Consider the following 15,029-nt stretch of genomic DNA (forward strand, 5'->3'; position numbering starts at 1 on the left):
CAGCGTCCACCCAACCGGGAGTTGATTCAATATTCACAATATTTTATTATTTTGTCGTACAGTTGTTTAAAAATGGCTCGCTATCGCCCCCTAGAAAAAAAAAACAACAAAAAAAAACAGCCCCATATCTCTGTTTCACCAAACTGAAAATTTGATGAAGTGTGTACAAAGCCAAGACCTAATAAAAAGTCTCATGGAGCCGTATGCTAAATTGAACAGGAAGTCGGCCATTCTAAATTTATCAGAATCCGAAATCCTTTTATTGTCATTGTACAGTGTGCAACAAGATTAGGGAGCTCCCCTCTCCAGTGCAATACAACAATAATTTAATCAAATATATAAATTAGATAAATAAGAGAATAAATATTGTGATGGAAAATAGTATGAAATTGGAGAAATACAACACAATACGTCGCTGTTCAGCAAGGCAAGGGTGGTCGTGTGTGTGTGCATGTGTGTGAGAGTTCAGAATGGTGATGGCTCTCGGAAAGGAAATGTTTTTCAGTCTATTAGTCTTTGATTTGATGCACCTGTAGTGCCTGCCAACAAATTTACTTCAAACATTGACGAGGCTTTGAAAACAAAAGCTGCTCTAACTTTAACTACAAGCAAATTCCTCTTGAAGATTCCTCACGTTATTTCTCGGAAATATTTCACATTTCCAACGTGCCAGTACCCCAACGTTGTCCGGGTGGCGAGGGCCCTTTATAGCTGCTCGCAGCTCTAGTTTTTAATTAATTTTTTTAAATCAATGGTGATGACAGTGAAATATGTCTGGTCTGGTATCATGATAGCTGGAGGATATTTTGTCATGATATTTTAGTCAGGCCTGATAACAGTGATGTATGCTGATTTCAGGCTACTTTTATTTTGAAATGCCGTATCACATTTTGGTGGGACCGCAATTGATGGACAACTGGGGTTGTCTAGTGTCCCCCAAAATGGGTCTGATATCACGATAGCTCGAGGGTATTTTGAAATGATTATTTTAAAATCAGTGTTGATGACAATGAAATGTGCATATTTCAGGTGTTTTTTTTTTTATTGTGAAATTACACCAGATTTTGATGGGACCACTTTTGATGAACAGCTGGGGTCGTCGAGTGTCCAACAAAACTAGTCTGGTATTACGACAGCTCCAGCTCTTTTATTTTAAAATGCCTCCTTACATTTTGATGGGACTACTTTTGGTGGAAAGCTGTGTTGTCTTGTGTCCTCCAAACCTGGTTTGGTATTACCATAGCTAGAGGATATTTTTTAATGAAATTTTAAAGTCAGGCATGATGACAGTGAAATGTGCAGATTTCAGGCAACTTTTAGTTTGAAATTACAAATTAGATTTCAATGGGACCACTTTTTATGGACAGCTGGGGTAGTCTCGTGTCCCACAAAACTGGTCTGGTATCACAAAAGCTCGAGCGATGTTTTTTTTTAACTCAGTGGTGATGACCGTGAAATAAGCGAATTTCAGGCTACTTTTATTTTGAAGTGCCACATCACATTTTGATGTGACCACTTTTGGTGGACAGCTGGTGTGGTCTAGTATCCCCAGTCCTGGTTTGGTATCACGATAGTTTGAGGATATTTTTTAAAGATTTTTCTTTTAAATCAGTGTTGATCACAGTGCATATTTCAGGTGATTTTTTTATTTTGAAATGCCACATCAAATTTTGAAGTGACCACTTTTTGTGGACAACTGGGGTGGTCTGGTGTCCCGCAGAACTCGTCTGGTATCACGATAGCTTGAGGATTTTGTAATGATTTAAATTTTTTTAATCATTGGTGACGACAGACAAATAAGCAAATTTTCACGCTTTTATTTTTAAATATCCAATCAGATTTTGATGGGACCACATTTGTTTTTCCGGTTCCGTCGCCACGTGAGTGGCTACCTGCTAGAGCAGCACGGCTCACTATTTGAGCCTTTTTCGCGTGTTTTTCCCTTTACCCAGTTTTATTTATTTTACCTCATCGCAGCAATGGACATCCAAATTGCGGTGGTTTTATTGCTGCTGAGGGCTGTTTTTTGCGTGATCGTGTCCGGAGATGTCACTGGGAGCTACGGATCAATCGTTTACACAAGAGATCATATGTTAGCACTTCGTGCTAACCCCGTGCCGACTCCCGGAGCGAGACCCGATATCCCCCGCGAGTTGAGGAGGAAGAGACGGGGGATGTCGCGCGGGGGCGAAACGCCAGGCAAAGAGGAGGCGTGACCACCCCGTCCTCCCGTCCGTTTTTATGGGAAATGTTAGATACCTTCCCAAGAAAATGGACGAGCTAACAGCGCTAACGCGGCACGAGAGGAACTTCCAATGAGCTAGCTTGCTGATGTTCACGGATTCATGGCTAACAGAGCTAACGCCGGACACCGTTGTGGAATTTGACGGCTTCCAAATACTACTTGCGGACAGGACACTGGAAAGCGGTAAGAGGAAAGAGGAGGGCTGGCTGTGTTTGTTAATGATAGATAGTGTAACCCTAGGCACATCACAGCTAAGGAGCAACTTTCCAGTCGGGACAATGAGCTGCTAGCTGTTAGCATGCGTCCATACTTGACAAGCATCGCGAGTTAACAAGGACGCGCACGTAACAGGTGCGTGAGTAAACTGCTTAAAACTTTGATCGTCATTCGGCTGACCTACAAATTGAGACGCTACAGTCAGTTTGACGTTTTTGTTTGCTTCATTGTGGATTGACATGGAGGAACAAGACAGTGGAAAGCGGACATTAAAAATGACGGAGAAAAGCTGTAGAAGATCACAAGCCTAAACGGATGCAGGCACGCAGCTGCAAATTTGCTCAATTGACCTCCATGCAACGTCAAATTGAACAATTGATGGAGGATGATGCAAATGTTGACGCTGTAAAAAACTGAGGTTCGTGTTTGCTTTAGCGGCATGGAGCAAGAATTTGTGGACCTCAATTCCGGTCTGCAAAATTTAAAGACTGAAGAGGATTTTGCCGATGACCAAAATAACTGGTTTGATCCAAAAAATGTAATTAATGGAAATGTGAGCAATGGAAGAAGGACGTTTTGAAACGTGCAGAGGAAGGATGCAATAAACAAATATCACCTGCTGATAGTAGATCTGCATCAACTAACTACACCCATAGAAGTAGAAGTAAAGAATCTAACAGACAGAAGCTCACTTCTGTCAACGTCTTCAATTAAATTAAAGGCTCAAATGGAACGAGCATGTTTAAAGGCAAAGGCTGCTGATTTACAACAAAGGTTGGCACTTGAGCAAGAAGAAGCTGCAATTAAAGCAAAGAAGGAAATGCATGCAATGCAAACGGCACTCCCTGAGTCTGATGGATGTCTTGAGAAGATATGAAAATACCCAGGAGGATGGTATCCACATTCCTGATGAGTGTGTTACAATTTAAACAAGGAAAAACATTCAATTACCATCACAGCCTATCAGAGCAACAAGCAGTGTTGACCTGAAATGCTCCCACTTCGACTATTCCAATGGCTAGATTTCCACATCAGACAGAAAGTAGAGAACAACAGGGACATGTGATTGATGGCCTTTGCCACGCAATCTCACAGCAAGCCAGTGTCGCAGAATACTTAGCAAAGAGTCAAAAAGCATCGCTTCTTCCCGAACTTTCCATTCCTACGTTTAAAGGCGACCCTCTGCATTATAAAACCTCTATAGGTGCCATTGAACATGGGATTGAAGGCCGTACAAGTGATAACCGTGATCATCTTCAATTTTAGCTGCAGTATACTAGTGAACAACCACATGAGTTGGTGAAGAGCTGCATCCATATGGAACCTCTGACAGGATATACCAAAGCAAAACAAATCTTGAAGGAGTTTTATGGTGATGACTTCATGATAGCAGAAGCATATTTAAAGGAAGCCATGGATTGGCCAACAATCAAGTCTGAAGATGGTGTTGCACTTCAGTCTTTCACATTATTCCTTATGGGCTGTTCGAACATAATGGCAGATGTTAATTACATGGAGGACTTGGACAACATGGCTAATATAAAGGCATTGGCAAACAAACTTCCATACAGACTTATAGAATCTTGGAGAAAATTTGCCTGCAATCTCCAAGAAAGAACAAATAGAAGAGTGAAGTTTAAGGATTTTGTTGACTTTGTTGACAAGCACGAAAGATTTCTATAAAACAGAAAACAAAATCACAACACACAGAAACAACAAAATCAAAGAAAGTCTTCACAACAGTCATTGTGCCCGCCAAGATGGAAAACAACAAAACCACCACGCCAAAGGCAGAACCTGTTTCAGTGGATGCTATTGCCAAACCATGTGCTAATTGTAATGGAGAGCAACACAGTCTCACAATTGGTAAGGAATTTAGGAGAAAGCATCACAAGGATAAGATTGACTTCTTGAGGAGCAAGGGTCTGTGTTTTGCATGTTTGATGCACGGTCGCATTAGCAGTTGCTGGAAACAAAAGCTTCAATGTCAAGAATGCTCTAGACTGCATCCTACAGCACTACACATTGTCCATAAACTTCTGCAAAGAAACAGCCTAAGACGATTGTGAATAGCAGTACCTATTAAGCGCCCTCGTACAAACAACAGAAACCTGGGGTGTCACTGGGGCCTGTAAATAGGACTGCATCCTTTCAATAATTCCGGTATGGGTCAAGGCACAAAAAGGAACCAAGACAGTGGCGACTTACTGTCCGGTTTAAAAATGCCCTGACGCCTTTTTTAGACTGAAATAACTTACTAAAGTTTTCGTTTTGTGCCATTCAGAATGGGAGAGGGAGCCAGGAGGCGAAACAGCCGTCTTGCCAGTTCAATCCCGCACACCCTCTGACTCTCACCCTCCGTTCTGCCTTTTTATTGAAACTAACTCATCAATAACTAATCACCAGAAGACAGAAAAGCATCAACAACTAATCACCAAGAGACAGAAAACATCAATAACTCACGGTATAAAGGTCAGTTTAACTAAAGCATCAATAACTAATCACCAGGGACTCCAGCAGGCAGAAAATCATAACCCAAGGTCAGTTTAACTAAACACATCTTCAGGATACGGTGTCTGTGTGTGTGTGTGTTAAAATAACAAGTAAGTGTCTCTGTGTGTGTTCAACATTAATGAGTGTATAAAAACATGATTATGAATACACAAACTGATTACCTATCCTCAGCCCATCTTACATTTCCCTCCTGTTGTGGATTTAAAAATCATGTCCTTACGGCTTTAAGACAGATCATCATAATGAAATCATACAACAGTGTGATCATCAGTGGAGGAGCGAAAACCTCACATTAGGGAAAAATTCCCCTCCTCCCTTCCGGCGTAGAATGAGATCCTCATAATTTGATGACCATCAGGGAATAAAACTTGTCCCTGGGGTGACTTGGTGGAGGCCCTTGCCTCGTTGTAGGAGAGATAAGATAAGATAAGATAAGATAAGATGTCCTTTATTAGTCCCACAATGGGGAAATTTGAGGTGTTACAGCAGCAAAGATATAGATCACACAGAGTCGGCGGCGTAATGTAGCCGTTAATGTATAACATTAGCAGCAGACATTCAGAAAAAGCATGCAAATATACACAGTATAAACGTATCTAAGTGTAAGGAAACACTCCTAATGTTTGTCCATTATACGGAGGGGGAAACGCTGTAATGATAAAGACTACTGAATGATTGAAAATACTGCAATCATAAAAATATTGCAATGATAAAAGTACTGTAATGGTAAGAGTACTGAAATGATAGAAAAGTACTGCATGATAGAAAATACTGCAATGGTAAAAGTACTGTAATAGTAAAAGTACTGCAACGATAGAAAAATACTGCAATGATGAAAGTACTGCAATGGTAAAAGTACTGCAATGGTAAAAGTACTGTAATAGTAAAAGTACCGCAATGATAGAAAAATACTGCAATGATAAAAGTACTGCAATGATAAAAGTACTGTAATAGTGAACATCCTGCAGTGGTAGAAATACTACAGTGATAGAAGTATTGTAATAAGAATACTGTAATGGTAAACAAAATACATCATTGGTCAATATTTAAGTACACCCTTGGCTGAAAGTACAGTAGTAGTTAATATTGCATCCTAGGACTGCACAATTGCACTAATGCCCTCCCGTTTGTAGGCCTGACCCAATGTTCTTGTTAAAAAGTCTGACAGCAGTTGGCAGGAAGGAGCGGCGAAATCTCTCTTTGGTACAGCGAGGGTGTAAAAGTCTGTCACTGAAGGAGCTGTAAAGTGTTCTCAGAGTGTCATTGAATGGGTGGGCTGGTTTGTCCAGCATTGATGACAGTTTTGCCGTCATCCTTCTGCCCCCCACTGAGTCCACAGAGTCCAGGGAGCAGCCCAGGACAGAGCTGGCCCTCCTCACCAGTTTGTCCAGTCTCTTTTTGTCTCGGCCCGAGATGCCTCCTGCCCAGGAGACCACTCCATAGAAGATGACTGATGAAACCACCGAGTCATAGAAGTTCCTGAGGAGTGTTCCCCGAACGCCAAAGGACCTCAGCCGCCTGAGTAGGAAGAGTCTGCTCTGACCCTTCCTATAGAGAGCGTCTGTGTTGTCGCTCCAGTCCAGTTTATTGTTCAGATGAACACCCAGGTACTTGTAAGTTGAGACCCTCTCAACGTCTGTTCCCTGGATATTCACTGGTGCAGGTGGAGAGTGCCGACGCTTGCGGAAATCCACCACCAGCTCTTTGGATTTCCCAGCGTTGATTTGGAGGCGGTTCTGCTGACACCAGTCCACGAACCCCTGCGTAACCCCTCTGTACTCCCGATCGTCATCGTCAGTGATGAGGCCGACAATCGCAGAGTCATCAGAGAACTTCTGCAGGTGACAGGTTGTGGAATTGTATTTGTAGTCCGAGGTGTAGAGGGTGAACAGGAAGGGAGCCAGCACAGTTCCCTGCGGCGCTCCCGTGCTGCAGAGGAGCACGTCAGACACACAGTCCTGTGTTCTCACGTACTGTGGCCGGTTTGTGAGGTAGTTGTGAATCCATGTGATGAGGTGGTGGGCCACTCCCGCCTGCTCCAGCTTGTCTCCCAATAAGGCGGGCTGGATGGTGTTGAAAGCACTTGAGAAATCAAAGAACATGATCCTCACCGTGCCCCCCGCCTTCTCCAGGTGGAAGAGTGAAGTGTGGAGCAGGTAGATGATGGCATCATCCACACTGATGCCAGGCTGGTATGCAAACTGGAGTGGGTCCATTGAGGAGCTGACCAGGGGGCGCAGATGGACGAGGACCAGTCTCTCCAGGGTCTTCATCAGATGAGACGTCAGCGCCACTGGTCTGAAGTTGTTGAGCTCCTTCGGATGGGGTGTCTTTGGAACCGGAACCAGGCAGGATGTTTTCCACAGCTGGGGGACTCTGCCCAGCTTCAAGCTCAGGTTGAACATGTGCTGGACGATTCCACACAGCTGGTCTGCGCAGGATTTGAGGAGCTGGGAGCTGATCCCATCTGGGCCTGCCGCCTTCCTCGCCTTCATCTTCCTCAGCTGGTTCTTCACCTGAGATGTTGTGAGGAACAAGGCTGAGCAGGAGGAAGTGGTGGTTGTCTGATGAGGCTGGGAACTGGAGCCTGTGGAGAGAGAGAGGGGCGAGAGAGGGGGAGAGAGGGTCTTGTTCGCAGTGGCAGGAGGGGTGGGTGGGGGCTGCATCAGGGAAGCCTGAGCGGGGTCAGACATTTGATCAAACCTATTGAAAAATAGGTTCAACTCATTTGCCCACTGAAGCCCCCCCCCCTTCTGGGTCTTACCTGCTTGTCCGTGGCCTGAGATGGTCTTCAGGCCCCTCCAGACATCCCTGGCATTGTTCCGCTGCAGTTGTTCTTCCATCCGCATCCTGTAGGACAGCCGTCCTTACCTCCCGGATCTTCGTGTATGGTGTGTGTGTGTGTGCACGTGTGAGGACAGGGGCAAGAAGTCCATGTGTTTTTACGTTTCAGTGTCCAGTTTGAGTTCGTCATTCTCAACATTAATCAGGTTGTAATGGTACATTTGGGCAACAAACCTACGATTAACCATCGTCTTTGTCATAAAAATAATGCAACATGAACAGACTACACATAACAAAATGAAAACTATAATTATCCCTATATATTGTTTTTTAAATTCTTCATAGTGGTCATAACATCAATAATTGTTTCATTTTTATTAAAAATTTAAATGCAGTAATGTACTCCAATCAAGGCTGATATTCCTTTATGTACGTCATTAATTTCCAAACAATATCTAATCTTTTTGTTCTGTGGCTTCAACATATTTATCATCTCATCAATATTAGCACCACAGAGTACTGAGTTTCGAGATCCTCACAATAGTCGTTCTCAAAATGATATTTTATTTTTATCAATTTAGCTTTGTTAAGGTAAGATATTTTATTGACAATCTAACATTAATATGCAAAGAACATGTACATTAGTACGAAATGTAAAAGAAAATTGTGGTGGGGGGGTGCGAATTGTTTTCTTCTTGGTAGGGGTAGCATGACAGGAAATAATTGAGAACCACTGGTCTAGTCACACACCAGCTCGGGTTCATTCCCTACCAGAGAAATGACATTCCATGTCCCCAGAGCTAGGCGCTTTATGTTGCCGGGGATTGGACTGCCTTTGACTGCCTCCTAGCTCAAAGGAAACCCAAATTCTTTGGTCCCGCCCACTGGTAGTGAGCCGAAGCCCTTGTATTAAATAATAAATAAATACATAAAATAAAAAAATTAATAAATTTAAAAAACGGACCGATCCACTGCTTGGGTTAGTTTGACCCACCTTGAGATCCGTTCCCACTCAGTGACAGTGTCTACAAGCCACTGCCACCAGGCCAGTGAACCCAACGTCCAGGCAGTGACAAAAAACGTGATCAAATTACATTGCTCATCATAAGGTGTTTGTGAGACGCTCTTTGTATGTTTCCTCAATTAAGACCTGTTTTCCATTGGTGTATTTGAAAAAAGTGGTGAACCTGTTAAATTCACTACAAAACGTTAAGAAGATGAAAGTAATGTTTGAAGGAATATTATTTTTCTATCGACATGCCGGCGGGCGGGCACAGATAGAGAGTGATAAAGCAGCACCACCCGCGCGGGGCGTGCTGACGAAAAGGCAAGCGCTCCTCCTCTCATCTCGTCCTTATTAAGACAGAAAAAAGACGCTGTTGAATTTTACCTATTCGCAGTTCGAGCAGGTGCTTAACGCTGGAGAATATCACCACTTCGAAGTTCGAACTGCTGTTGAAACGGAGAGGTAAGTGTTTTTCGTTGGGTTTTTTTCAAAACATGCGTCGAGTGCATTTGTTCATAGTTAGAGATAGTTGTGTGGAAAACACTATACAAAGTAGCACCATGGATGTGGGCCTACAACACTGGCCTAGCAAACATGTGCTCCTACATCGACATAATTGACGAGCTCCAGTTAAGCATTGAATAATTATAAAACGTCATGGTGCTTTTACTCATTTAAAGAACTAAACCGACGCGTATTGTCATCCGGTGGTCAGGTTTGCATTGAATGTGAGCACGAGGGACGCTAGCTTGTTGCGTTAGCTTTGCGGAGCTAACAGCTTGCACTTTTGTTATAGAACCACAGAATGCAAGTACTATGATAATTTCTGTCATTAATTTTTGTGTAAGACACGATGTTCACTGGTTAATTACATGATTCTTAAAGCAAAGGTTACTGTGAATGCAATTTTGGTAAGATTTTTGTAGTCACACTGCATAAATCTGTCTGTGTCTGTTGTTTAAACTTCAATATAAACTATTCTGGTTGAAATCGTTAATTGGGATGGAGGAATTGATGTTTTTTTAATTTATAATTTATTTTTCTTACACTGATATTGTTAAAACTCCATTTAGCCCATAGTATTAATAATTCTCAACACAATACTGTCTTTTTTCTTTATAGAATAAACAATGCCTTCCCTGAGATGCAGGAAGTCCCCAAAGCAGGATACTATTGAACATGCAGTCAAGGGTCTGGACAAGACTGCAGAGTTAGAAGCGAAGAATATAAACTAATTTAAAGGTATGATGTTAACGCTTTTGCTAAGATATATTATTGTTTTCTGATAACCAAGCTGACATCGTTTTTTAAGTGGTTATTTTACATTAAGAGTGTCTTGACCTTTTCTTTTGCCACTTTTGTCAGTTTCAAGTTATTTCAGTGAGTGTGAAACCTGATGGTAGGAGTTCTATCTAAATTAAGGCTGTACTTGATGACGCCCTCCGGCATTTTTATACCACAATAGACCGGTGAACAAGTCCGATATTGATAGTCTAGTGTAAAGCACGTAATACGTCACAGAGATCACGTGACGCGATCCAATATGACTGTGTACAGTGTATGTCATTGTTTTGAAACTAAATAATCTTAAAGTTTTTTTTTTACGTAACCAGGTGCAATTGACATTTGTACTTTCAGTCCTAATACATACTGGCTAATGCAATGCTGGAAAATGAATTTTGGCTGGTCTGTTCCTTTAAAATCATAAAGAAGGGCTCTGCTCTATCCCTCACAAGAAGCAATGTTTCAAACCACCCTACATTAGTATAGTGGCCCAAATGAATATGATGACTCCTTATTTGTGTGCTTAAAAATATGACGAAGCTAACTTGATTTCCCTGTTAACTAGGTCGAGGAGTATTTACCAAGGCCCCTTTCAGGAAAGACGACTTTATTCTTTATTATGGAGTACAGAGGAAAATTGATAGATTCTGATGAATCTCAACGCAGGAAGATGGATGGAAGAGGCACTGTCTTTTTGTTTGACTTCCGCCGGCAAGAAAAAACTTGGAGGTGAGGCAAAGATTGAGATGTTATCTTATTTTTGTTTTTATTTAAAAAAATAAACACATACTCATCCCATAAGTGTTAGGGGAAAAATCATTCTCTAAGCAAAAATGTATAATTACTTTTATTCATGCGTTGAATCTGTACAAATGAAAATATAGATCATGAAGTCTCAAAGACAAGCTGTTAATAGGGTCTGATTCCAATAGAAATTTCTTGTATGATTTGATTTAGATTTTAAAATTGTGGATTTCCTATTTTTATGTTTTGTGTACACAAGATTGTCTCAAAGATTAATTTCTGACATTGTTTGAATAATTGTTTTTTTTTTTTTTAATCTATTTTAAGTGTTGATGCAGCTCAAGAAGATGGCAGTCTGGGAAGACTGGTTAATGATGACCACATGCACCCCAACTGTAAAATGAAGAAGATGACAACAGAGGACAGACCACACCTCTGTCTGTTTGCGCTCCGAGACATTGATGTTGGCGAAGAAATAACTTAAGACTATGGACCAGCTGGCCTTGGAGAACACAGGTTTGTAAGATGCATCTTTAAGTACAATAACAGAGCCCACTTGTGGTGTTCTGGTGATGTAGTTTCCAATTAGTTTGGCAATCTAATAAATGTATGTGAGGTTTCTATGGAAGTTGAACATGCTGACTGACTGGGGGAGTTCTCCATTGTCCACTATCTGTAATTCAAATTTGTGGGTCTGAGTCAAAGTTTGGCTCTGCAGGAACAACGAACTGGTCAGGGAGTGACAGTATTACAAAGTTCTGCGTTACTCCTTTCTGGGCGGTGGCTCTGTTAGGCCATCATATGCCATATTGCAAATATCCCCATTGTGGGACTAATTAAGGACATCTTTATGTTGTGGTTTCCCTACCAGAACCAGCACCAACCCTGTATATTCATGATATAAAACACTGTTTCAATTTGATATTTAGCCTTTCTATACTGTAAAAATAGAAGACCCCAGGCTTTCCTGCGCGCCCTTGCCCAATTGGTGGTGTTCAGGAGACAACCTGGGACTGAAATATCAGTCACAACCAGTGTTGTTTTCGTCACTGATGACTATGACGAAAATACTTCGTTAACGCCCCTTTTTTAATGACGATGACAAGCTATACGAGGTTCTTTTATGACGAAAACATGACGTGATGTACATGAATTTTTTTCGTTGACTAGACAAAATTGTTAGCATGTGGTTCATAAATTATTTTATGTTGCTTTTAGTGAAATAAAGCCACAACAGTTGCCCAACAAAATGTTTTGCTTCTCTGCTTATTTTGGAGCAGTGAGCATTGATTCCACTGTTGCCACTTTTTTCTGTTTGTAATGAAGAATCCTTTGTAGTCCATCCAAAAGTCTTTGTTATTGGGTGGAAACCTTGAATGCCTTGTTTTAACTCAAATGGACTTAAACCCATCCATCCATCCATCCATCCGTTATCTGTACCGCTTCTCCTCACTAGGGTCGCGGGGGGTGTTGGAGCCTATCCCAGCTGTCTTCGGCAGTAGGCGAGGTACACCCTGAATTGGTGTCCAGCCAATCGCAGGACATGCATAGACGAACAACCATCCACGCTCACACTCATGCCTCGGGGCAATTAGAGTGTCCAAGCAACTTGCCATGCATGTTTTAAGAATATGGGAGGAAACCGGATTACCCAGAGGAAACCCACGCAGGAAGGCCGGAGCCAGAATCGTACCTACGACCTCAATATTGTGAGGCCATCATGCTAACCAGTTGGGCCACCGTGCCGCTTGGACTAAAACCTTTGTGAATAAATTGACGAAAACTAGGGTAAAACTTTTTTTGCGTTTCCGTCGATTAAAACTGGACTAAAACCCTTTTTTTAGTTTTCGTTGACTAAAACTGGACTAAAACTATAACGAATTGGGATGACTAAATGTGATGTAAACAAATCAGCACTTTGTCCAAATGACTTGGACAAAATCTAAAATGCCTGCCAAAAACAACACTGGTCACAACACGTGTCTACAGAAGATTAATTGGCATGGGCGAAATTAATTAGTTTTATTTCATTCATGAGCTTATGTTTTGTTTTGGGTGGCTAAGGCTTAAAATGTGTAAAAATCTAATCCAACCTCAAATATAATTAATTCAATAAATTTATGATGCTACTAAAACATCGAAGCAGCCTCCTCCAGGCTTTACAGACTCAGAAATGGAGGTATGCGTATCGTGTGCTCATCCTGTCGTGTCTCGAGATGTTAAAATTGCAGTTAGATAGACGTGTGCTGATTAGACAAGACTTCTAATATATCTGGTGTCACAGGATATTTGTCAGTGAATGTGTATGTCTGGTTTGAGGCTCACTCAGCTTTTTCTTGTGTTGTGGGGTCCAGTTGAGTTGAATTGCGAGTCAGGTATGTTGGCCATCTGACACCCAACTGTCAGGTTTGCGTTCGTGGGGACCCCGTAGAGCCATTTTTATTGTTGACATAAATCATAGCTAATCATCTTTTCCTTCATTATCATATGAAATACAGTTAGGAGTTGTATGTGCCTTTACTATGTTATAATCTTAGAACCTACCAGCCACTACAGCTGTCCGACAAGAAGACTTTTGGCTGTCCTGTGCTCCATTGCGGCCCTGGTGGCGTTCAAAAGACAACCTGTGACTGAAATATCAGTCACAACATATCTCTACTGAAGATTAATTGTCATGCGCTAAAGTAATTGGTTTTGTTTCATTCGTGAACTTGTTCGTTAAAATGTGTAAAATTCTGATCCATTTTCTTTTTTTTAATTCATTAAATTAATATTCAACTTGTTCATTAGGATGGAGGACAACCGACAATGACTGAATCGGCTGAGGTTGATGCCACCAGAACATCGAAGCAGCCTTCTCAAGGTTTGACAGACTCTGAAAAGGAGGTATGCGTATCATGTGGTCATCCTGTCGTGTCTTGAGATGTTAAAATTACAGTTAGATAGACCTGTGCTGGTTGGACAAGTTTTCTAATATATCTGGACATAAATCGTAGCTAATAATATTTTCCCTCATCATCATATGATATACAGTTATGCGTAGTGTATGTCTTTACTATGTTACAATCTAAGAACCTACCAGCCACTACAGTTCTCTCATTGGGAGACTTAAGCTTTCGTCAGGCTGTCGACTGCTGCATTGCCCTCTTATTGGCTTTAAGTACACAACCTGTAACTGAATTATCTGTCAGAACAGAACCTATGTGTCCACAGCAGGTGATTTGGCATGTGGATTCTTCAGATTTTTAGAAAATAGGTAAAATTGTGATCAAAAGTTTAAAATGTATAAAATTCTGGTATAGTTTGCAATAGTATATCTATTAAATCATTTCAAAACTTCTTAACAAGGATGGAGAACATTGGCTGTGACCGAATTGGTTGAGGTTTACATTACCAGGACCATTGAGCAGCCTCCTCGGGATCTACAAATTTAGGAATGAAGATATGCATCCCATGTTACAATCCTGTTATGGCCCGAGGTTTTGAAGTTGCAGTTACATATTGGGCTGGGCGATATGGCTGATAAGTACATAGCGATATAAGTATTTCATATGGGTCCATCGATACACATTGAATTCTTTTTTCATATTATTTTATTCATTATTTTTTTTATTTTCCAATATTTTCACTGCCCTGTTAAAAAAACATTTAATGTAGTTTTCCTCCCGGGAGCTTTTTGTTACGGTCAATTAAGTGTTTTTGTTAAATATAGCTGCGTAGAATAATTATATGCATTATTATCGTACCACAATGTTTTGGTTTTGCAAATAATTTCCTAAAATCATTCTAATTTTGTTATTACATTATTTTGTCATAATATCATTCATCAATATTTTAGTTTTTTTTTTTTTTCAAATAGAATTAAGACCTTTTTCTGTGCAGATTCCTCTGGGGATTAAGTATTTAATGGGTTCTCAATTTTCTCTTGGACTCTGATGCAACCCAGTCTCCTCCCTTGGACAAAAAATATGGGCTGAATCTTCCTTGGAATAACGACACAGATTCTGACGAATCATTGTCAAATCCTGCCCCTGAACTTTGTGCCTCAGACCCAGACCATATTACTATCCCAAGGCTCAGGAGGACCAAAAGTATACAGGTAAACAACCCATATAGATTTCAGGGAATCTTACAAGCAAATTGCATATATTTTATTGGTCTCCTGCCTTCTATCCTTTATATTTCGTTGTTGTTTTTTAGATTAAAAAAACAGGCTGACTTTGGAATGGATAAGCA

At 41.1% G+C, this 15,029-nt stretch overlaps 1 long non-coding RNA gene across 1 annotated transcript; it reads left to right on the forward strand.

The window, feature by feature from the left end:
- Positions 1-9,085: 9,085 nt before the first annotated feature.
- On the forward strand, positions 9,086-14,754 carry LOC148315078 (uncharacterized). The gene is made up of 6 exons (XR_015841297.1): positions 9,086-9,227; positions 9,888-10,007; positions 10,615-10,778; positions 11,121-11,309; positions 13,584-13,679; positions 14,740-14,754. It is a non-coding gene; the product is annotated as an uncharacterized LOC148315078 (long non-coding RNA).
- Positions 14,755-15,029: the final 275 nt, after the last annotated feature.

The sequence above is a fragment of the Idiotropiscis lumnitzeri genome, unplaced genomic scaffold (assembly GCF_059441095.1).
Source record: "Idiotropiscis lumnitzeri isolate Australia: NSW breed Sydney's pygmy pipehorse unplaced genomic scaffold, RoL_Ilum_1.0 HiC_scaffold_141, whole genome shotgun sequence".
Lineage (NCBI taxonomy): Eukaryota > Metazoa > Chordata > Actinopteri > Syngnathiformes > Syngnathidae > Idiotropiscis > Idiotropiscis lumnitzeri.